The following is a 26,872-nucleotide window of genomic DNA, read 5'->3' on the forward strand; positions in this document are numbered from 1 at the left end:
GAAATGCCGCTTAAGCTGTTCCAATTTTTGGTATCTGTTTGGATAATTTGTTAAAATAGGTGGTTCTGGTAAAGCTGTCAGCGGCCGGCCTATAAGGAAGTGCCCTGGAGTCAGAGGAGTAACATCGGAAGGGTCTGACGTTAGGGGAGTTAACGGGCGGGAGTTAAGAATTGCTTCAATCTGGGTGAATAGCGTCGTGAGCTCCTCGAACGTCAGGTTCGCATTTCCTATTACACGTTTCATTAGTAACTTTGCTGAACGGATTCCAGCCTCGTTCAGCCCCCTCCAGTGAGGGGAATAAGCGGGCGAAAAATGAAATTTAATGCCCTCGTCGTGGGCAGCCGCACTTACAGAACTTTGGCTTGCCTGCAACATTCTGCCTAGCTCATTATTTGCACCCACAAAGTTGGTGCCATTGTCACAATAAATATCATGAGGCTTGCCACGACGTGATATAAATCTACGCAAACACATTAAAAATGCTTCAGTACTCAGACTACTAACCACCTCCAAAGTTAATGCCTTAGTGCTTAAACACACAAAAAGACTAAGCCAACATTTGGATATCTTACATCCTCTGCCCTTGCGGTCTACGATTGAGAAGGGCCCGCCAAAGTCTACGCCTGTCGCGAGGAAGGGATAGGTAAGAGTGACTCGAGGAGGGGGTAAGTTACCCATCATAGGCTGTATTGAGTTACTCTGCATACGAACACACACGATACATTTCCTAAATGTACTGCGTGCAAGATTACGTCCCCCGATGGGCCAATATTGATCTCGTATAATGCTAAGTAATAATTCAGGCCCACAATGTTTATGACGCACATGTTCTTTCTTAAACAACAGTTTCGTAAAGTTATGACGTGCACATAATAAAATGGGATGTTTTTTAGAATACTCACAGATTGAGTTTTGGATTCTGCCTCCAACCCTAATCAAATCATGCTCATCTAAGTAAGGGTTTAGTGACAAAATCCTCGATTTATGATGTATCTTTTTATTGTTTTTTAATGATTGCACCTCATTTGGAAAGGAATCTTGTTGGCAGGTTTTGATTAGGGTCTGAGTAGACCTATCTATTTCATCGTTACTCAGATCACCACTTAGCCGCGAATCCTTATTTGTTTTACAATTGTGAATAAATCTTAAGATATATCCTACCACCCGGATCATTCGTTGAAATTTCGAGAACCTATCAAACTCAAATGAATGCTCAGCAGACACACAACATGAATATACTTTGAGCTCCGGAAGCTCAACATTTTCTATAGGAGCGCTTGGCCACTCCGTTTTAGGTTTCATAAAAAAGGGTGGGGCACTCCACCATAATTCTAAATCTTGAAGCTTGCTAGGGCTGACTCCTCGAGAAGCAATGTCTGCCGGATTTATTTCTGTAGAAATGTGATGCCATGTAGATTTGTCAGTCAGTTCATGAATTTCATTTACTCGATTGTAAACAAATTGCTTTAGATTACTAGGGTTGGTATTTTTAATCGATTCCAGCACAATTGTAGAATCACTCCAGAAATATTTTTGATCAAACTTACGACTGAGTGACTGACAAACCTTTGAACTTAACTGAGCACCAAGCAGGGCCGCTGCCAGTTTCAGCCGCGGTATAGTACTGGGCTTCAAGGGGGCAACCCTAGCCTTGGCGCATAATAACTTGACTGATACGTTGTCCTCTTGATCAGTACAACGTATAAATACACATGCTGCAAATGCACTCTGAGAACTATCGACAAAACAGTGTAATTCCACTGACACTGGAGTGTCCGACGATGGATGCAAAACGTGGCGTGGAATATTTATCGCTTTTATTTGATTTAAATTATTTACAAAGTCACTCCACTGTTTCGATACATCGGCGGACACCAAATCATCCCAGTCCAGTTTAGACTCCCACAACCTTTGTAACAGCATTTTAGGAACAATTGTACAAGCGCTTAGCAACCCTAGGGGGTCAAAAATCTTGCATGTTGCTGCCAGAATAGTTCTCTTTGTGAACGGCTGTTCAATCTGAAAGTCGACTGAAAAATACAGCTTATCCTGTGAGGGACACCAATTCAACCCCAGCACTGATGATTGATTCTGTAAGTTAGAGTACTGATCATTTGTCTGGGATAAATCCTTTTCAGTACATGTGGTTGAAATGGGTTCACTCGCAAATATACTCGGAATGTTAGTTCTAAATTTTCTAAGTGGGAGGCAAGCCTCAGCCAACTTGTCGACGACTGCATCACGTAAGTATTTGAGTTCTGTTTTGTTATCACAACCGGTTATAAGATCGTCACAGTAAAAATCGTTTTTTATAGTATTAGCTACTCGTTTGTCTGAACACTCTGTTGATAACTGAACTAAACATCTGGTGGTCAGATAAGGGGCTGATGCTGTCCCATACGTTACAGTATTGAGCTGCAATGTTCGCAAAGGCTGAGCTTCATTGTCTCGCCATAATATCAGCTGTAAGTGACGTTGCGATTCATCCAGTTTTACTTGGCGGAACATTTTTTCAATGTCCCCCGTTAATACATACTTGTGCTGGCGGAATCGCAACAAAATTGACATCAAATCATTTTGTACTACTGGGCCCACATACTGGATATCATTTAACGATTTACCTGATGCTGTGCGAGCAGAGCCGTTAAAAACGACCCGAAGTTTTGTGGTCTCGCTTTTCTCTCGCAGCACCGCGTGATGAGGTAAATAATTTCCAATAGGCGGCTTCTCTATTTCTGTCAAATGACCTAACGTAGCATATTCATGTATAAAATCACTATACATTTCCTTTAATTTCGGCTGCTTTTGGAAACGCCTTTCCAAATTTAAAAAACATCTCTTAGCAAGTGAGTAAGAGTCTCCAAGAGCCTCAGGAGACTCGCGCAAAGGCATTTTTACTTGGAATCTACCAGACGGTAAGCGAATTGTATTTTCATTAAAGGAATCTTCACAGATTTGTTCATCTGTAGACAATGATCGTTTTGGCATTATGAAATTTTCCAAGTCCCAAAATTTAGAAAGTGAGTCTTTAATTTCCTGACTAAAATGACATACAGATTTCTTGTTAAACTTCACAGATGGCATGGCCAGAGTCATGGGCCCTGAAACCAACCATCCAAACTTCGAATAAATTAACTTAGGTTTATTTTCACCTAACGATATCTGGCAACCTCCCTTAACAATATTCCACATTACATCGGACCCAATTAATATATCAACTTTGTTACTTTTATGGAAGTTTGGATCGGCGAGTGCAGTATTGTTGGGTATGTTTAAATCCTCGGGATCGATTTCTACACTAGGTAAGTTTTCTGAAATATTTGATATAATCATACAATGTACATCCGTAGTGTAGGCATTAATTCTTGACTTTAATTTTAATGTACAATATTCAGTGGCTGTAGATATTGAATTGTTCAGTCCACTTATACACCGTGACTTAGTACTATTAGTTTTAATTTTAAGTTTATTTTTCAGGTTATCTGTGACAAACGAACTTTGACTTCCACAGTCCAAAAGAACGCGTGCCAGGTAAGTACTGTTGTCACGCTCAACGACGACTTCAACCACTGCAGTGCCCAGGAGGACTTCGCTGTTACTCGAGTATGAGGTAAGTGTGGTCAGAACAGTGCTAGTGCTAGCCACAGTATTCAAATTTTGTTTTTCATGGTTAGTGTTTTGTTTTACCTCGTTAGTTTGTAAGTTCAAGTGACTTTCGTTTTGCAATACTTTATTGACACTATTATTATTATGACATAATAAACTATTATGCTTTTTGTTACAGGCTCTGCAGGAGCTGAGACGACAGTTGGAAGTGGAATGCCCTGGACGAAAACAATTGGAGCAGAGCTTGCGTTTGGAAACTTCTGCTTCCCTGGCTTCGATACTCAAATTCTTAAATTGATCACATTTATACACACGATGATTCTCATTACACATAAAACATGATCCATTTGGCGTAGATGAGAAAAAAGTTTTAATGTGTCTTGGTTCCTTACTACTAACAAACCTTTCATTTCTATTAACCTGAACTGCTCTAGAGCCGCCTTGGACGGTCTCTAAAATATCAGCACGTTGTCTTAAAAATTGGTAAAAATCTTCTAGTTCTATCGACCCACCAAGGTTCAATTTGTACTCTTCCCACTTAATGCTAGTTACACTATCTAGCTTTTGCACTACTATATAAATTACGAGACTATCCCACTTATCAGTGTGCTCACCAAGCGTATTTAAAGCCCTCAAATTCTTTGAAACATGATCTATAATGTACCTGAGTGATCTATGCGACTCCCTATTTAAAGATTCAAGGCTGAATAACGATTTGAGGTGGTTATTAATCAGTACGTTTTTGTTATTATATCTGTTACACAGTAGTTCCCATGCAACCAGATAATTTTCACTCGTAAACTCAATAGATTTTAACGTGATAGCGGCACCACCCTCTAGAGAGGACCTTAGGTAATGAAATTTGCTAATGTCAGGTAAAGTATCATTTGCATTGATGAGCGAGTCGAAAGTGTCTCGAAATTCCAGCCATTTCAAGTAGTTTCCATCAAAAGTTGGTAATTTTATTGTCGGCAATCGAATTTGATTATTTAAGTGGCTATTATTATTGGTATTACTGGAATTACTTACAAGAGAAAGTCTATGCTGGACAGCCTCGACTCGCTCATCTCGTTTTGACACTATTTCCTGAGCACTAGACATGACCGCGAAGAACTGGCCTTCAATATCGATTCTCTCGTTCAACCGTTTATCTAAATTACTTTCTAGATCTAATTCTTCTATTTCAGATTGGACCTTTTCAAAGTCTGAAAACAATTCCTTTATTTTGGTTAGTCTCACATTAATATCACTTATATTTTTTGACGTAATGTTATCGATTTCAATTTGTTCGATAACCCCGAGAAAATCTTTGAACACGGTTAATCGCGCTTTAATTGTACCACGTTTACGAACTAACAAAGCCAGTTCATCCCGGTCCGACAGTTTACTTTGAGCCATGATTAATTTGCAAATGATATAAAAGATGTGGGCAAGAATGTGCAATCAAACCAAAATCCGTTGAGGCGAAGCGGGTAGACCCAGCGCTGCACAGCGGCCGGACCGCGAGTATAGGTCTCGCGCAGCAACAAGCGCGCAGCGGAGAATGATCGCGCCCAACCTGGAATGTTCGGCGACTCGGCTAAGCGATGTGCAATAGATGCGCGTATTTAAGCGCGTGAAGTGATAGGGAAATTTGTGAACTAAGAAAAGGCTATAGTTGAAAATATTCAAATTTCATGCAAAGCGAATGAAAATAATAAGTGTTTAACAGTTACGGAACTCTAAATTCAAAGATTTATTATTTAACAATTGGAGAAAATAAGATTTTATGTTTGGGTAATTACGTAGGATCGTTACTTTATGTAACACTATTTTGCTATACTATAATTCAAAGGAAAATAGTACTGTATACATATGTATATGTATATACAGTTGTGACCCCTAGTTTGGGCCGTTAAATATCTATAACGCGCAAAGTTACTTAATGCAAACGTAAAGACAAAGGAAATAGTAAATATTGTACCCCTAGTTTGGGCAGTTAAATATCTATAACGCGCAAAAATACTTATTGCAAACGTAAGACAAAGAAAATAGTAAATATTGTACCCCTAGTTTGGGCAGTTAAATATTGTACCCCTAGTTTGGGCAGTTAAATGTAGAACTAAACGTTAGTTTTACTTTTTTTTAAACTTGTAGGTAGATTTCCGTAGTACCCGTTGAATGATTCTATACGTGTAACTCGGAATTTTAATCGACTATTTACTTGGAAAATAGACTTTAAAACAAGTAATTAACGCACTTTTTAGATTGACTCACGACACTATTTAACACTGATTGAAATCGATGCAAATCGGTGCAAGGGAAGTGATTAGGTAAGGAACGGGCTTACTTCCTTATGAATCTTCTGAATATATTCTTATGGTCTTCTGGACTTCACCGGCCCTTGGATGCAGACCGATGTCCTGTCACGGTCGCCAAATTTTGTCCGGGAGATGGATTGGCTGATGAATTTGCAATTGCAGCAATCAAACAAAACCTGGACTGGATTTAAATGTGTATTAAAATAAAATTCTTATTCGTGTCGCGCGCCGTGCGTCCGTAATAATTGCCGGTCGGTCGCAACCGCGGCGCCCGCGCCCCACTCCCGCCGGCGCAGATCATGTGCCGTGCGCGTGAACAGAACCTTTTCTGCAACTTGCAAGTTCGATCCTTTGACCGATCGGTTCAAGGAGGCTAGGTATGCTTGAACAAACACAAAATTATATACTTCGAATTGAAAACCGATGTGTTGAAGATTTATAATACACCTACAAAATAAGTTTTAATCATTTTATTGTCTTTGGTTTCTCCCTTCGATTCGTCTTATAACTTAACGTCTGGTTGTATATTTAAATAAAAAATACAAATAATTTATTCCCCTGTTTGTCGTGGGGTTCAAGTGCACAGACGCTTATTCAAGATTTAAGTTGGCGCCTGGTTGGTAGTACTGGTGACCCCAGAACTGGTGCTTCCCTCCCTCAACAAATAAGTATCGCAATACCACGAGGAAATGCTGCCAGCATTATAGATACACTTCCACAGGGACCAAACTTTGTATATTTTGTATTTATTTTTAATCATTATTATTATTACTATGTTAAGAAATTGTAAATACTGTATATTTGTGTGTAAATAAATACTTTGAATTTATTCTTTGGTTGTTACATAATTAATGCTTATTTCTTGCGTTAAACTTAAAAAGATCATAATGATTATATGAATGTGGAATGTATTTTCGGTTACACGTTTATTTTAATTTTTTTGATTTACAAATTATAAAACAAAAATAACATTAGATAGCTTAGCAGATTTGTCGCGTGTTTATGAATAAAGGTGTTAACTATTTAAAATATAAATATCTTATAAAATAACCTACTTCTTTCGTGCCTTAATTACATTTGCTTAATTTATTAACACCGATCTATTAAAATAATCTAGCAAAATAGCTTTCTATAAATGTTAGGATACATACATTCATAAGTGTAATTTGACGTTTGATATCTCAATCAGTTGTATATTATCGTTTATTAGTCTGTAGTCTTCCCGCCATCATGTTTCCCGCCAGTTTTTCATGAGATAGCGGATGCTGCGGACGTCATCCTATATCCAAAGCGACCTGAAATTCGCGCCAAATGAAATTCTAAATTCAAAACGAGTTTTAAAAAACGAAACAATTTTACGAAATATCTGCAAAAAGAGGGTTTTTCTTAATTTACTTGTAGGGAAAATATAAAACCTTTTTTGTGAATTTTAAGTGATGTTCTGTTTGTATAATGATTGAATCGGTAAGTTTTGTTTAATTGATTTTAAATCTATTAGTATTTAGTTAGTGAATAAGCATTCTGCTTTATTTTAAAAATTAAGTCTTTACTTATATGTATAGGTAAATAATAGGCTTTATGATTTCTTAAACTTTAAAAAGTTTTTATAAACTAATATAAATTTAACTACTATGATAAAAAATAGTGCTTCTTCAATGTGTTTTAGATAATTCCTCATACAATAAAGTTCAAGGTCAAACGCGTCTTTATTCATCCTGAATGGAGGTTTAAGTATGAAAACGGAATGAAAATGAGAATAGTCATGATTTATTACATTTATTACTGTGCATACTTACGAAGACATTAACAATCTTGGTCGTTAGAGATTTAACTAAAAAACATATTCAAAATGCACATCATACCGCCGTTTAAAGGATTTTTCTAAATGTATGAAAATCTTTATTTATTCTACTTTACTAGAATTTGAAAACTTAAAGTATTTTAACGCAACTCTAACGCTTGGGTATCAATTACCAATCGTAATTGCTACTACATTTCTTATATCTATATGTTTAAAACTATATAATATAACGATAATAAATCATTGTAAAATTATAATTAATTGTGCCTTTTTTATAGGAATTATAATGGTTATTTATTTAATATGATATAATAGTAAATTTGCCATATTAGATAGATATTTTTATTATTATATAGATAGGATTAAAAAAACAATTTGTATCTTTGGTAGTTCTACAGCTTATACAAATTACAGCTTATACCCAAAAAACGCTAAAGTAATTTAGAAAAAGTCCGTTTCATGTCTCAAAAGTTCTTGGACCGATTTCAATGAATCTATATTGGATCGCAATTCATGAAACCGTGTTAGTTTTTTAATTTTAATTTTATTCTTTTGAATTATTTTTTATTAAGGTTGGTGACTCTACATTCTTTTAATAAGATTTTGTTATGCACTTCTTGCACTTTTCCTTTTTTCCTTTCTAGGGTTGTCTGGAAGAGATCGCTTGTAAGCGATAAGGCCAGCCGTTGCATCTTTTATAATTTTTATGTATAATGTTATTTGTTTTTTTCTATAAATGTAACAAAGTGTAAACAAATAAATAATGTTTGATTGTTCACTAAGTTGGATATTCCAACTAATTAATACCCCGTTTTATATTTCAAGAAATTTGTGGAGAAACAATAGAGTTTGTATAAATACGAAATTCACATATAACTTTATTTCTTTCAAGTTTAAAAATAGAATTAATTTAGACATAGACAAATAGACACAAGGCACAGATAAAATACCCTATTTCATCAAAGAATAAACATCTGCGACGTGACATACCTAAACTTATATCTTATTAAATAAATTTCAAAGCCTTTTACTACATACGCTAAACATTAAGTTTATTAATTACTCCCAAGTGAATCATGAAGCAAGCTTGCACTTTTGATGCATTAAATTGAATTTTCCTTTCCTTTTTAAACCTTATATTATGATGAATCGTAATCAAGTTATGGATTATTAATTACACAGATGAATAGTTAAATTTTTATATATTTTAATAACGTAAGTAAAGTAACTAAGCATTTGTGGTCTTCTATACCGACTGCTTTATTAACCCACAAGGCACCTGTGGGTTTTGGGCTTGATTCTCTGCAAAATAATTGTTTTGTGCATTTGGCAGTAACCAATGAACAGGTTTATACGAGTATGTCTTATCTTTTGATAACGGGATTTCAAGCGGCATAAATAATTTATTTGTAATATAATTTTTACTTCAACTGTGTTAATTGTATTTTATGAAGCTGTGGTATTATATATGACCAGGCAAGTATCTTCAATCTATAAGATTTCAATTCTGTATAATTTGTTAGACGAAGATTCAGATTTTTAGCTTCATCAGCTGTATCTATAAATAGGTCCGCTTTAGGGATGTGACATACTGCATAAACAATAGATTTTTTATTAATCGATTATTTTTTTAGCATGAAAAATCGATTAATAAATAATCGATTTTTCTTTAAAAAAATAATAGATTTTTTTATTAATCGATATTTTCCTAATTTTTGAATTAATTTCAAAATCAACACCCTAAATATTTTATTTTTCATGGTATTTTTAATTAAAAATAAACAATAGAAATTACAAACACAAATTAACGTTTAAGAATAATCAAAATCGTAATTAGCTTAATCTCGTTTTGATAGATTTTAGGTGAAATTTGATAAATGCAATGTATGCCTTTTCAGTAGCACATTGCAGTATTTTTGTTGTCTTTTTAATACATAGTATGTATAATGTAATCTTGTGCTGCTGAATAAATTTATTTTAGTTGTAAATTATAGTGTTCTATTCAAACTTGAGTTTTTGTAAAATCAACTGGTTTTATCATCATTTCGATGTTTTACAAAAAAAACATCAATGACTCGAGTATATCAATACATCTTCAAAGCATCGGATTCAATGTAACGCATTGTAAACATCAATGTATATCGAATATTATGCATCCCTAATAGTTCGAGGTCCGGGTTATAAAAGACCAGACATATTGTCGGGAGGTGGCAGATGAAAAATCGACTATGATTGATTTTCAATTATAAAAATAATTAGATTATTAATCGATTATTTTAAATATAAAAATCGCGTACAAAAATCGATTTTTTAAATAAAAGATTATTTTTTCACATCCCTAGTCCTCTTACGGCCGACTTAATTCTTTTATTGAAAGTGCATTGGAAAGCATTTTCTTTGAAAAGCTGGAATCTTGTACAGGGGCGTTTATAGCCCCAATATGGAAAATAGGGATTACTAACAATTTGATTGTAATAAATCACTGTATATAGAGGTATGAATCAAATATTAATGTAAATTTGATAAATTATTTATATGCTCGTAAATCGAAGTCCGAGATAAAGCAGGCGCAACCGAAATCCTAATACATCATTTATTATGATAAAATTATGTGCGAAGGTCGGCTTAGGATAATCCCTTGTACCAAATATTTCCTTAAATAATCTCTTCCGTACAAACCACAAAGTACAAACGTTAAAGATTTTAGAGCTTTATCATTTATGTTATAGTTATTATGAACACTTAGGTACATGGAATTGTTGTCATATGATGAATGATAATAATAAAGAATTAAATATATTTAAATTATATATAATCTTAAACTTTTTTGTTATTGAGGTTAATGTTGTCTTTTGCAAAATAGACCGAAAAAAACTGTTAAAAAGAGAATATATTTATGCTTGTATTTCTATAGGCTATAATTTTATAGTTATAGCTAGAAGATTAATTGTTCGTTAATTTTGTTTTAAATTAATTTAAATTAAATTTTAAATTTTATGTTATACCAAGAACAGCCCTCCTGTTCTACACTTATCTCGCAAGTCTTGGGTTGGATTTCTCACATCTTATTTTCGCACACGCTAAAATGGGTAGTCTGCCCAATTAAGTTATTTTAAAATATACCCAACTGAACGATTAGCACTGGTATTCTGTATCAAGCCGCCCCGCAACTATAACTGCTGCCTTCCTCCTCCTGTTACAGGAGTTGCAATAGCTTTGGTCGCGTATAATTCATCATAATTAATATTTAATTGTCTATTAGTGATCGTATAATATTTTTAAATACTTTTTTAGTGTATTTTTGTTTTATCCTTGTTTGTTATATGTATGTTCTGTTTCTCTATCGTTGTGCCTAGGGGCGGACGGGCAGCGGTTTAGAACTTACTGCCCCATCATGGGGCAATAGCTGCGCAACGAAATACTTGTATTTGTGTGTGCATATTTCGTTTGTATTTACTAACAATTTTAAATTTCATAATTGTACACCACTCCACTACACTAAGTAGTAGGTTTATAAGAAATTATAATATTTATTTCCAATACAAATATTGAACTATTAAATATTGACATAAATGTATCATGTTATTTGTATTAATAGTGGGTTTGTTTGGGTGATCTCAAATTACCGTTACATGTAGGGAAAGAGTCGAGAGCCAAGCTTAGGACGCATTTAAACTTATCTTAATAATGTTTATAAGAATTAGGGTACTAAGAATAAAACTAAGTGAACAATTTTCGCTTTCAAAGAGCGAAAGCGCTCTAGTAAAAGTAATTGAGGCGGGAAATGTCTGGCAGTATTGATTAGTAATTTATATTTTTTTACAAAATCAGCTATGAAAATTAAATTACAAATTTTACGTACCGTTGGCACCTGTTGGTCTTTTCTTCTCAGTCGTATTCTTGATTGCTGAAGGTCGCGTCACTGTAAGGTGTCTGCTGCCCTGCTAGTGATATCTCTCCACTTTGTTCGGTCTATAGCTTCCCTTGGTGCTTTTTTTTGGAGACCCGCGAGAAACGTGGTCATACCAGTGGGTTCACGATCTGCCCCGTTTTTATTTTTCCATCTTGCCGACGAATGTCCATGGGCGGAAGTATCACTTAATATCAGGCAAGCCTCCTGCCCGTTTGCCCCACTTTTTAAAAAAGGTGGTTCACGACGGGCATAAGACCAAAGTATGTTAGAACCAGGTTAATCCAGGGGATTTACAACACTCAATGGGTCTTGAATATGTTCAACTCAGTAGCTGATACGTCGTTTTTCTGTGTCAAAAAAAAAGAAAAAAAAAAAGAAGAAAAAGATATAGAAAATGCTTGTGCAAATAATAATAAATATTAGAACAACCAGGATTAAAAATCCGAGTAAAGAATTGTAAGTCTGTAGTCTGTTAATAACTCTATTCTAAATATTTATCTTATTAGATGAACCGTGAACGTCTGGCGCTAGAATTTTTAGATTTCTCTAAAATCGTAGAAATAATTTGAAATAATAGAAGTTTGTATGATATTTTGTCTTTACAAATTTAGAAACGGAATTCGTGTCCGCAAAATACATCGTCATATTTATATATCCACATGGGATTTTTGCTATTTGCTATACCTAAATAAAGATTGCATGTTATGCGTAATCAAAATATTAGTAGTCAACAACCGAGATTAAAGCTGTAATTTTCGTGTTAGAATTATGATTAAAATATGAGTCTTTCACCAGATCATAACAAAATAAAATTGAATTAATGCCAACAGAACTAATGCTTCCGAGACTAAACTAAGAAATGTGGGAAAATAAAAATCACAGGTGCACTTCAATTTAATATCTAATTTTATAACAATTTGACGTTTACAAATATATGATACTGTGGCTACGTTTACGCGCTTTTATCGCGACCTTCAGCTATTTAAAATTCTTAAAAGCTCTCTTTGGGTTGGTAACTCATCTCTTTATCGTGATCTACAGGTAGAATTAATCAAATCGCAATTTGAGTACGAATATAATTTTAAATCTCAGCTTGGAAGATTTACGTGCGGTGACACTATTTAAGTCAGTCTTGTGTAAAATAATTATTAAACAAAACATATTAATAGTTGTTTAAGATTATATTGTTGATCATAATTCTTCTTCTATTGGTGCCTCTCCATAACTGGAGGTAGGCCGACCGTCTCTTGAAGCGCGTCTTGTCCTGTGCCAGATGCAGCAACTCTTTCGTAGTCGCTATACCCGCCGTTCACTCTCTAACCTTACGAAGCCGTGATTTTCCTTCTAACAACATGCCGTTTACTCCCCATTTATGGGGCACCATGTTGCCCAGGTACGCAACTTTTAGTTGTTTAATGTTCAGCATAAGTTTTTTTTAAATTCTAATTCGATTAGGAACTTTCTCGTTAGAGACCTACTAGATCAAGCCTATACGTAGAACATAATTATAATCCTATAAATTGCATTTATCTAATATCGTATCAAAATTAAATTCGATACTATCGTTTACCGTATATAGATGGCGCTACAACCTTTTAGAGCTGGAACCTCAGATTTCTATATATATTTATGTATATTTCGAGATCATTTTTTACTATAATAGTCAAGTAGGTGATAAGTCTTCTGTGTCTGACAAACGCTGTTGACTTTTTGAGTCTAATATTGCTGTGTATCAAGGTACATTTTACAATACACAATAGTACCATATTGCATCAGTTCTCAGTTCTGACGATCATGTTCGTACATTATTTCAATCTTAATATATATAAATTACGAGTCACGTTGTTTGTCCGCTATGGACTCCTAAACTACTGAACCGATTTCAATCAAATTTGCATACCATGTGCAGTTTGATCTAACTTAAAAGATAGGACCGCTTACATCTTCATTTATACCCGCAATATTATTTTATTGCAAATTACTTGTTTCTTATTTGACAGTCACAATTCTAACAGATGGCTGTGTTGAAAGTATCAACAATTCACATAAGCTACAATTTAATGACATAATGACTGGCGTTCGACGTTTCCCTTGAATAGTTTACTACTATGTAATATAACAAAAACTTTAGCCACAGCAACGCTTGGCCGAGTCTGCTAGTAATCTATATTTCTTACACCTTTTCTACCTATAATACTTAGGCACTAAGTATTATAGGTAGAAAAGGTGAGACGAGCCCCTACTGGCCCATGAATATAAAATAGAAATATGTAGTATATGTATTTTTATGTATGGATATATATATATATATATATTAGGAAATTTCTTAATGTATGTATATGTTTGTACAAAATATATGTATAAAATAAGGTCCCGCACCACAAGAGTCGGGGATATTGGGAAATTTATATATATAAAAAAAACAGGTATATAAATTAAATAATAGTTAATTATCTATTTGGTGATTATGCAACATGCCGGTTTCTTTAAGATATTTTTCTTCACAATACGAGGAAGTGATAAACCCGTACAAAGATAGAAGGTCTTTTTGGATAGCAGGGGAACCTATCACTTCAGGGATGATAATCGTTCGCAGAATCCATTAGTCCAGCAATGCTCAAGCTTCCTATACCGTAAACGGATGTAATATTACTCAAAGAATGACTATCCAATGTTTTAGGCTTAAACTTAGTATGGTACATACATTTTAGTATCTCCATCCATGATGTATATAAATTTAAAAATATGCAGACACCCTTAGCCAAACACAGGTCGCATAATACATTCGTCCTTTGGGAATACTTGAACTAAACTTTGAAGAAACGAAGCGTAGACCCAACTTATGCAAACTAAATAAAAACAGAACAAAGTGGAATTAGGTTTATTTGAACGAATTCATCAGTTCTTTGGAACAATGGTTATGTATTTGACTACGTCTAGCTTTATTTATTTTTGCGAATAGAGAACTGCCTTGCGATTCTGTAACTCACTTTTCGAACTCTCACAGCGATTTTCGCAGCGGCGGTCACGCTCAAATCAGTCGTGATGCAGTCATTTTACGATTTGGCATTCTGATAAGGAGGGAGCTTGTAGTTTGTTTATTAGAATGCCATTGTGCTTTAGTTTAAGCTATTGATGGCTTGATATAGTTCTTAGAGTAGTGTTAGCCTAGACGCTGTTAAGCCTGGTGTAACTACGGCTGGGTACTTAATGATCTGGATTTTTAATTCTTTATATGCAAACTTTACATTGAAGGCAAACATCGTGAGGAAAGCGTTAGTCTTATTCACAAAAAAATACTTGTTATAGTTATTATTATTTATTATTGAACGCAAATATCAATAAAACATATACACAAGGAAAACCATATAATTGGTTTTTTAGAATAGGGAGTGAAACGGGCAATGCCAGCCTTGCGATTCTGTAACTCACTTTTCGAACTCTCACAGCAGTTTTCGCAGCGGCGGTCGCGCTCAAATCAGTTGTAAAGCAGTCATTTTACGATTTGGCATTCTGATAAGGAGGAAACTTGTAGTTTATTGTTTATCAGACCGCCGCTGTGAGAGTTCGAAAAGTGAGTTACAGAATCGCAAGGCAGATGGCTCGCGAGTGTGTTGTTTCATTACAATGTGTGGCAATTTTTTAAAACATCATAATATATACAAGTAACTTTAATACATCATTTAAGCTCTAAAACTAATATAAGTCAAAAATAGCTCCAACCCAACTCATTCCACGTGTAACCACTTATAAGGTTCTCACCTACCTATTCAAACTCGATGTATTTATTTAGGACTCACAAATACAAGGAATATCCTCGTGATACGAATTTATAGTGATTCTATTGAGGACAACTAACAGATTTTTATCGTATATTTCCACAGATTTACGTATAGAATAACCGGAATTCATAGATACAGAAAATAACTGTCAATTTACATTTCCTAGGAAAATAATAAATGTGTGCCCGTTTCATATATTGCTTGAAAACCCACACAGTACTCATTCCATTCCTTAAAACTAAAGACTTAGAGAAAAAATGAATCAAAAACAAAAAAGTTAATTACGGAACTTAGGTAACCCATAATATTAGTACAAATTACATATAAATATTTTAGTTACTAATTGAAAACATATACAATCATCACACTTGAACCCAATATGAGGCCTTCAGTTTTTACACTTATAAATTGTATTTTAACATTCTCGTTTCCGATAATGTCCAATAACATAAAGTCAGTTAGATTTACGAACTCTTTAATAAGTCAAGCTAGTTTTTTGTTAATCCCGCGTCGCAACCCGTAATGTTATCTTAGTTATAAGCTCATGTTTTAAACAATTAAAGCCAGTTGTTACCCAGCTCCAAAAGAGTTTTATTCAAACATCTCCATAGAACAACCGCCACCAAACTTAACTTGGATTAAGAATACAATATACATATAACATGTATCTTAAATTTTCATACCTACCTTTAAGGATACCTCTGTAATACTTTCTGTCTCTTTTTCGACCATTTTTCTTTTCAAGTACTAGATATTATGCTTTAGTGATTTATGTCTGAATTCTCCCTTGATTTTAAATGACGTCAAAACTGACTTATTTCTATTAACTATTTAATTAAGGTATCTCCCTTACATAAGGGTCTGAGCCGTCACAATCACACAATCAAATAACGTACGAAAAGTAATTAATCTTCTTTGATGCCGTGTATGTATTTAACTTTGATATTTACTGTCATAGCTTGTGATCTCGAGTATAAACTGTAAATTAATTAGAGTAACAATTAATCAAATTTCAATCTGTTTACGAAACTTAAGGGTAACGTAGGGATTTTAAAAGGTGGACAAAACATATAATAATAAGTTTGTGCTTTATAGACCAGTGTTTCCCAACCTTTTTTGTACCATGCCCCACCTTAGCCTAAAATTCTTATGCAACATGCATAATTTATATATTAAAAAAATTAACTGTCCACTTTAGAAATTTTGTTGTTAGAAATGATAGGGTTTAGAAAGAAATCACTAGAAAATTGTTAGCGAAACAATAAGTAAATTTTTAAAACTAAATTAAATGAAAAACTGAAATTCAAATTCCTTAATTAATATAGTACAGGTTTTCTTAGTTTTAAAAGTAATTAAGTGAGATCCTTTGCTTAGATTTTATATTAGGTTCCAATTTGGTTAACTTTAGTCTCCACGTTGTATTATATCCAGCTGATTTCGATTGCCCCCCTTAACTATCAAATTGCCCCCCTTTGCGTGTGCTCCACGTTGGGAAACACTGGTATACAGAGTACTGTGTGTATTGTGTTTGTTGAGAGCAGATTACCGCCCGCGTCGTCTTTTTGGGTCTAAGACATAGGATTTCCACACGATGATATCCCTTAACATGAGCAAGTGCTAATGATGCACATAAATCAAAATCCTATCTCATTTAATCCTACGAAACTCTTAGAGTCACACCTAACCCCTTAACAATGTTCGTGGTTTTCCTTATTACCGTGATATAATTAATCACTGTATTAGGGGATAGTTATATAATAATAAAAAAAAAGGGTGCGTGTACTTATGTACGCGCGTAAGAAGTTATACTTCTTTGGCATTATTAAAAATAGTTTTTGATTGCATGCAAATAATTAATTACAATTAAATAATCAAAGACTGGAAAAGGAGTCATTAAAGTCAATAAAGTTCAGTTTACATTTGAAAAATTAATTAAATAAATATTTATTATTATTCTCTTACATTAAACAAATAAAACACTATTTATCTTTAAAACATTTTTATTTCATTATACTATTTATTTTTAAGTGACTCTAATGTCTTCATCAGAATTTCGGTTTGTAATTTTAAATTAATCATTACTTGGTTGTGCATCTACGAGGCTTCTCCAAAACTACTTGCTTTCTGCAACAAATAAGAGAATATTAATTTAAGCTCTGTCCATGCAAAACTTAACATTTTTTATAATTCATATTATAAATTTTTTAACACATTTATATTAATATAATTATATAAATGTGTTAATAATATAATTTGTAGCACATGCTACAGACCTGGATAGCAACTTTCTTTTATTCTATTTAGAGATAGAGATAATTTAAATATAATACCGGTGTCTTCCTTGTAGGTTTCTTTGGAGTTGTTTGGGGATTCTTGTTGTTCAGTTCGACATGATTTTCTTTAACCTTTCTTTAATCCTACAAAATAATGAAATTGTTAAGTTATGTTGTCACTGTTGTGCACACCTTTGTTTGGCTTTTTTAGTATTCAAGTTATGTCAAAACTGATTTATTACCTTGTCATTGTTGGCTTTATTTGCTTTTGGGATATCAATTGTTTCCAAAATGATTTTATTTGTAATAACCTGAAATATATAAATAACATCTATTAATTTAAGTATCATGGTGAGTGGTTCGCACTGAGGTATTAAGGTGTATTATACCCACTGTCCATTATAAGTGGGAATGGGCTCACTTCTGGCAGGACAGAGTTTCGGTACTACAAGTGCAACATGGATGTTTTGAGGTATTACAATATCTCTAACTACCCTGTAGGGGAATAAAGTAATGTTGTAAGCATATGCCTATGCTTGAAAGGTTGAACCTTGAACATCACCATACATCATATTTATAATTAACATTCCTACCTCGACACCATCACAATCAAATTCATTGAAATCTACTTCAAACCATTGTGTCTCGAGAAGGTGATGGTGGCTTTGTTCCACCTCCAGTTTTTGATGTTTCACGGCGATAAGATGACAACTCTTTTTTTGTATTCAATTTAGTGCACTTCCACTGATTCATCAATTGTTTTTTGTCTCTTGTCCTTATATTTGCTAGATTAAATCTGATGTTTTGATTAAATAATGTGGTCATTTTTTTGAGATGCAGGTACTTATTAAAATGTTTACTTCTCTGTTACATCGCTCCAAGCCTTCATTTTCTCCTAATTAGTATTCGTGCTTAAATCTTTGTTCTCAATTATTGATATATAGGGTCGTAGAATATTTCTAAAAAGTTGCTGTAACAAACGCAATAAACAAAAGCAATGAATAATGGTTCATGTTTCAGTTTTAATCAACAATAATACTCGATAATACATACGGATAGTTAACCTCAATTGTATTGAAGCACTCAGGAAGGTTAGCACAGTTTTTTCACAAATATTTTATATTATTTCACAAATATTTTGTATAATGAAAATAACTAGGTATATAATTATTAATTTTAAACAATAACTAAAACTCCTATATTTGTTTAAAAGGTAAATGTCATTGTCAGATGTCAATTGTCATGGTCATTCAAAATTCTTGTTAAGCTGCTAAGCTAGAATATGCGTGAAGTTAGCTTCACGCATATTCTATTTCTTTTTACTTGTAGTTTGTCTTATTCCCATCTCGCTCGCGCACGCTATATCACACTGCCAATTTTGTGTCATAGGTGCGCGCGCAATCGTAAAATTTCACTCTCATCAATTTTTCATAACGCGCCTAAAGAAGTACAACTTCAAAAATCTCAACTTACTAATTATTTAAAATTAGCCAGTATTATTTTTTATGCCGTAAGTATATAATAATAAAAAATCACTTTTGCTCTGAATGGAGTACCAGTGCTTAATAAAACTCTCTAGTACTTATATAATAAAGTTTCTCTCAAATAAAAGTTAATTTCCTAAAAACTTAAGATTTGTTCTAACGAAAATTAATTAAGAGACGTTCTCCACTAATTAAATGGAGAATAATACAATTATAACAGTGGAAACAGTTCATTAGCTGCGTAAATAAATTATTCTTTTACGTCTACAGTTTAAAGAAAATTTTAAGGACGAATAACGATCAAATCGACTAAAATATCGTATGCTTTTAAACAGGTAATAACAGTTTTGAGCAACTCCTATACAATTATCGATGGTGTATTGAATATTGTTAGTTATTGTAACTATAAAACAATGAAGTAATAAAAAAAACAATAAATAATATAACTAATCGTATAACTCGAGACAGAGAGAGTTAAGGTTTAATAAATAGAATAGATATTTAGCTTAGGTTTTAAATACCTTTTAAACGTTACGTTTAAATTTTTTTTACCTATTTAACCTCCACTTAATTACATTATTTAAGTATTTTATATATGTATACATCCACAAATTTTAACTGAAGTGTAGGTAGAGACAACTTTTCTCCACTTGCTACGGTCCTGATACCTTTCTCGTTGCATCCACTTTCATTACATTTACCATGCATGCTCGTCGGTTATGGGTACTTTCGATCTGTTCCTTCTGTTCTGTTCCTCCGAGATTTGGTCCAGGTATGTATGACAAGTCCTATCCGACCTCACCTTGTCATCAAGGATACCTTCTATATCCTACTAAAAAGCAGCATTTCATCCATTTGACATGCCAAAACCACTACTACTATTTAAATGAGGGTTGGTTAGCTGCCAACTGAGATTGTGCATATTAGAATATCCGTATTTTATGCACAATCGTCGCTCAACAGAACTTTGTCGGATTTCGGGATCATTGTACAATTTTCTTGCCATGTTTTCGCTTTGCAGCAAACATTCTACACGCTCTTAAAAATCTATGCATTGCTCTAGCCTACATGTATGAGTTGTGCTATAGTACGCGCAGATATGGTCGGATCACCTGCGAATTCATCAAGAACATTATTTTCATTGTGTACTCGTGGCCTTTCAAAGTTCGTTCCGCAGAATCCAGTTCCAGGTATTTGGCGTTCCATGCACGCGATCTAACACCCGATAATCGGGATGGCGAGCATTTGGAAATCATTCCCGATACAGTGCTGCAATTCGAATGCCGTTATCTCACTCGATTAAATGGATTAGGAAAGTCAGAACTTGTGGATATCTGAAGCATAATCTAAGATCACAAAACGAAGATTTCGTAATGTCAATTAAAAAGGCACGTCAAAAATCATAATTTACATTCGATCACGCCAAAAATACTAGGCAAAAACAGATTAAGAAAATTCCTTCAATTGGAGTCTAGGCACCAAAAACAGTGGCAAAAGTGTATTTCTTTTAATTTTCGGAAATTTCGAATATTTCAAAAACCAAAAGCCTTTTACAAAACATAAAACATAGTCTTCCGAACCACCACAAAACCTCTACCATTTTATCTAATCATTACGTCACACCCTGTTTATAGAGATATCCGTTTAAGAATAAAATATAAAGCTTAGCACAAACCAGAGACAACATTAAATATATAGGTAGCTTTCATAAATCACTGTTAAGCCAAATTCAACATGAACTTTTCATTTATTCAAGCTTAGACCACTGGAAACTTCAATAAAAGCTTCATTTATGGAATCCCAAAGTGAAAAGCTTCGGTAAACAAATATTTGAAGGCATTCAATGTTTTAAAGTACTTGTGTTTTATGAAGAATATATTTCTATATATGAATAAGATATTTGATAAAATAACCCTCTAAATAATAATGAAGTGTAATTTAAAAGTACTTACGGTAGTTGAATTTATTTAAAATTATTTCTTACATAATGCTTAGCTCCACTTAGAGTCAAAAATTATGAAATGACGGCACCTTAATTCAAAATAATTGAAAGTAAAAAATGTATTTTTATTCATCAAGTGTTATTACTAAACGAGACATTAAAAAAAAATGGGCAGGTCTGAAGTACATTAGGTCCGATTATAAAAATAATTACAAATACTCTTAGTAAAAATCCCCAAATATCAGTTTTGATTAGGGGTTTGAGTATGTACCTGGCTTTAGGTATACATATAAAATATATAAAATAAAAATGCTACGCGACAGGTACGATTTTTAAAAAACCAAAATTATTTCTAAAAACCTTTGATTAAAATATCACTACCTTTTCCTTAAGCTCAAATAGGTTTTGTAAGCTGAATTATTTCTTACAAAATCTCCAACGAAATAGTGGCGTAGCTTATTTGCAAATGTAAAGGATTTTATTAAATTTAAAACCATCAGGTATATTCTATTCACCTGCAATGCAGAAGTTGCGTCACAGTCAAAATGATGCCAGACTTGAAGCACCATAATGAAGTTCTTATAAGCCTGTTATGAAAATTCACAATTTCAATTGTCGTTGCGATGTTTTCAGGGCATTTCAGTTTCAAGGTAAAAATAATTAGGCGAATTGACAGAGATACGTTATTCACTGAAATTTACGTGGTTTTTTGCTACAATTGTCTATTCAATTTGAATAAAATACGACAAAATCTAAGAGCTACCTATTATATGAGTATACACACCTTAAGTATAATTTTATGCAGTACAATTTTTAAAAGGCCGGCAACACTTTCGCGAGCCCTCTGGCATCGAAAGTGTGTCCATGGGCGCCAGTATCACTTAATGTCAGATGAGCCTACTGCCCGTTTATTGTCACAATACAGCTTGGGAACCTACGATGTGCTAACATCTAGTATATAGAGGAATGGAGAATACAGACTAAAACTACAATAGGAGAACCTTCAAAATATAGGACAGAGCAAAAGGGATCAAAATTTGGACTTTGGACTTTTCCAGGTCTGACCGCGCCTAAGGCTATAGTGCGCTAATGAAGATACAATTTTATCACACAAACAAGGATATTTTATAAAAAAAATAGACAAAAAAGCGATAGCAATTCTTAAAAACCCCTATTGGCGAAATCGAGAAATATTTTATTTCTATTCGAGTTTATTGTCTTAATGTAGGTAAGTAGGTGATCGGACTGACTTCTAAATAAACAATTATTCTATGGTACTATAAACTATCTCAACTATGTATCAATTGCCTTGTTAAATCTACCTTTTGTCAGTTATCCAAACGTAAATCCTTTCGTTGTTTGAGTTTATCACGTTTGGACAGACGGATCTAATTTTTTAGTGACGAAGGGAACGCTTGAAAAATATCGCTTTGGATCGGGAAAAACATGAAGTTTCTACGCAAACATTTCACAGCACATGACAAATCTGATTTTTAAGCTATATTCAAGTTCTCATAATCATTTATACCGTTTTTTTTATGGCTCTGGCACGATTTGTGCATTAGCCAGCGTCAAGTATAGGATTTTTTATAATTCATGCTTGTCTTTAGAAATGCGACCGTGTCCTCCATGTACGGTTTGAGGCACTCGCCCGGTACCGCACAACCCTCCCAAAGACCGAGAACAAATTTAAATTAATTTAAAACTTGCCCTCGAACCGGGAATCGAACCCGGTACCCCTCACCTAGCTGCCACTTAATAAGACCGCTAGGCTATGAGGCCCCCATTTATACCGTTAATTTTGACAGTTGACGACATCACAGATTATTAAAGCCCGGAGTAGCTATTAGTAAACACCGCAAATTTGCATCTGTTTTGCATTCCTGATTATTAGTGTAAAATCTTAGGTTACTAACGTTAATTAATGCCAATTCAATTAAGCTTTTGAAAATTCTACTATATAGACCCATATTTTACGAATGTATTGAAGTTTTTGCTTTTTAACTAAATTTAACACATTTTTATTTACATAATATGAAAGAAGCAAATTTCCTTTTCAAAACCGCACAAGAGAATTCCGAATAGGAAAAAATACCACGTAGTAAACTCACCTCGTGACTTAATTAGAAAAAAACTAATTATAAGAAAACTAGGTCTTCATTTTCTGAAATGCTAGTTCATGAAAGTACTAGTTCTTTTACACCAAAGAAACGTACTCTTACCTGCAGTTTATTGATTCAATGTTAAATTGTACGCTTTAGTAAAAACCGTTTAGTATGAAAGCATACAAATTGTTACATATTTGTATAAAATATATAACTAAAAACGAGATTTCATAGCAGACTAACATAAAATTTAATAAAACCAAACATTTTGGACCGATAAAAAAAATCGTTGAAGTAGTTTATAATTCGATGCACGTATTTTAAGATTTTTTTTTTTTGTGTTGTTCGGAAAGTAGCGCTGTGTTCGCAGAAGGTCGTTCTAGTCTTGTAATTCCATAAACATTCCCTCAAAGCACATGGTATGGTTAAATTCATAATTATTTCTTCATACATGGGGCGATCGACTTCACTTATACTATAGGAGAACGATATGAGTGAAATGAGATCCTGTCATATAACATTACTAGCCGTTTCGCGCCCGCTTTGCTGGACGAATTAAAATAAATTTTATGTTTCATTATTTTATTTTTTTCATATTTTTATTATTCTTCTTTTTAACTTCCCGCTAAGAAAATTGAAATATTTCGAAAATCGGGTTTTTAACAGATGTTGACGTTTTGCGGTTCTAGGAAGCCTCTTTTGTTTTTATTAGCGGGAAAAATTTTCATAAAAGTAAAACAGAAATAAAAAAATGAAGGAACGTTGGAATAAATAGCCATAAACCATCTAGGAAAAATTTTGCATCGAATGGTGGTAGTTTCATGTCGATACGATCAGTGGTTTAAGCGTGAAAGAGCCTCAAACGAACACCATTTTCTTTTTATATATATATAGAATACTACATAGTTCGTAACTCACTGTTTACAAACATGCAACACAAGCAAAGTCACAAACTTGAATGAACGATGCATGATTCATTGTTTATCTAACGAAACACAATTTGAAATCGTCAATTCTGTATGTTTGATATTTTAGATCATCTAAACTTCACTATATATTATAATATGAAAGGAAGTTTACACATTTCTAGTTTACGATATTAAAGTGTTTGGATATCTGCTCATTTTCAGGTAATTATTTAAAAGCTTAGAGGCTAAACGCGGAGGTGGTTTATATTCAATTTCAAAATTAATATTTGTATTGACTTGCTGGATTTGTTAATGCATATACTTGTTATCTGTAAGAGATATTACATGCTCATTTATATTGAAATTGTGTAAAAATTTAATGGGATTTATACACTAGCTGTTTACCGCTTAAACATATGATCATCGTAAATACTGGGTGTCGACTGTGAGTGAGGTTCAGTTCAGCAGTCATCTGGAAGGGATACTATCTGGGGCACGACAATACTTTCTCTCCGGGCCATCGTTTACAAATCTGAAAGCAAATTCGGCCCCATATGGAGTATTTATCCCACCTCTGGGCAGGGCCTCCCCATTACCAGCTCCTTCCTTTTGACCGCATCTATCCGCAGTTCAAATCGTCGACGAACTTGTTCTTTCTGACTTGCCTGCTCATTTGTCTCTTGTCTGCTTAAAACTTGAGCTTGGCGCTTGACCATTACTTTGTTGTGGTAGTTTAATTTGGTGATATATTTTAGCAAAACAAACCTTGTCAATAGCTTATAAGGTTGTATAAGGATTAATAACATGCTTATAAACCTTTGTAAATAATTAATAGACCAAACTGTATTACCGGAAAAATGCTATATTGAATCAACCTTTTATGTCAAACGTATTGATATTGTGCTGTCGACATTTTTCAAGGGAAACTTTGCCATATATAATGCGTAACTTTAACTATTAAGTCACTACACTCAGCGGAAGTTTATAATATTGCTGTTACTTCAATTGATAGAAACGTGATGACTGATGACACTTTCCAACCCACAAAAGAGCTGTAGTGAGCGTGTTCAATCAAACAAACTCACCAGCATAATATAGAAAGAATATGAATATTGCGGCACGCATTTTCTTCGAATGAAGCTTCGTAATACAAGCACGTATGTTTCGATTCCAATATCAGAGATTAGTTTCCGGTTTTTCCTGATTAGTCAACTTTATATGGCTTTCTTGACTTCATTTGGGACCAAGGACCAAATTAAATTTGACCAGTAGGTTCTCTATAAGGTATTTCTATATAGAAATATTCCTATCCCTATTCGCTTAACTCCTTCTCTATCTTCCGTTCAATCTCTATTGTACAAACATTACCTGTCCATATCGTATCCCTAACTTTCGTACTAAGACTGAGTCTGACGTGAGACTGATCTAGAATTGTCGTGATTCATGTGCACTTATTATTTTTCATGTGCCCTTTTTTAGTTCAGTTTTTTTTGTTCCTATATTAGTTTTGTGTAAATAACTATATGTATTATGTATTTTGCACTTTTTGCTTACCTTATCTAATTTAATAATGTTTAATATATTTTGTTTTTTTTCAACAGTGGTTGCCTGAAAGAGATCGCTTGAAAGGCCGCAAGTTGCCCTCCTTTTAATTTAATTTTGTCAATTTTATTATGTTAGTGTAACGAAGTATTAATAAATAAATAAATGAAAATTTACTTGATGAAATAGTATAGCTCAATAACAAATTCGTCGGTAAATACGACCACGACATCGATAAATACAATTCGGCTGTCACTGCATTGATATTCAAAAGTTCGGTTAACCTTTGACAATGCTCACACTCGAAATGTTAAGATCATTCTTATACAGTGAAATTCTTATAAATATATAGATGCCACATAATTTTCATAGTAGCATTATTAAATAAAGTAGCGCCAAACTTAGAGTTTTCATAAAAAGATTTAATAAATAAAAACCTGCTCTACGGAATTTATAGCAAAAATTAATTAAAAATCCCTTACTCATTGACAGTGACGTATGCCGTCAATGCGGTTTTCACTTCCGCATCCTGTGGTATGGTCCGACCATTATTCACTAGAATTTCACTTCACCCACAACCTATTTAAACCTCTCGAATAAAATATATTTCATTAAAATTATTCCCTGTTTTTTCGCTTTCACAGAGTTTTATAGCGAACTTCCACAATACTTGTTTTTTTTACATATTAAAACGTTTTCAATTAGACTATTCAGTCGGCGGTTTTCTTTTCAATTTTAATTTCATATGGATAACTTTTTATGAGAATTAAAGATTTTTTTAAAATGATTTTTAACAGACTTCAAATAGCGTCCATTAGAGCAATGTCGTGATTTGAACATACGACCTTAGAGACACGCGGAGCCATTACTAGTCCAAGACTGCTCGTCATCAATAGGAAATTTATCTTCTTTTAAAGGAAATTAATTTTGGGTTCAAATCTGTATCATAAAAAAATATACTAATCTTCTTTCCATGCCTCCGATCAGTTTTAACATAGCAGGGGCTTGAGAAAAAGTTACTTTTCGACAGATGGGACTGTCTAACGCCAAACGAGTTAGTATGAAAATTGTAAATAATAAATAAAATAAAAATGTGTTTATTCGTTTGACAACAATTCATTATAAGGAGTAAGATTTGGGAACCCTTTTAAGTAAAAAGAAATACCTGTGTCAGGGTTTCCAGCTCTTCCATATCATTTTTTTATTTATATTTTTT

The 26,872-nt window shown here is 33.5% G+C and overlaps 1 protein-coding gene across 1 annotated transcript in view; it reads left to right on the forward strand.

Moving 5' to 3' along the window:
- Positions 1 to 7,165: 7,165 nt before the first annotated feature.
- The window catches only part of LOC125060499 (5-hydroxytryptamine receptor 2C), a 76,331-nt gene continuing 56,624 nt past the window's right edge, over positions 7,166 to 26,872 (forward strand). The window contains exon 1 of the mRNA XM_047665445.1: positions 7,166 to 7,370. The gene's annotated coding sequence lies outside the window, so the exon portion shown is untranslated. The remainder of the gene's footprint in view (positions 7,371 to 26,872) is intronic.

The sequence above is a fragment of the Pieris napi genome, chromosome 21 (genome assembly GCF_905475465.1).
Source record: "Pieris napi chromosome 21, ilPieNapi1.2, whole genome shotgun sequence".
In the NCBI taxonomy this organism is placed as follows: Eukaryota; Metazoa; Arthropoda; class Insecta; order Lepidoptera; family Pieridae; genus Pieris; species Pieris napi.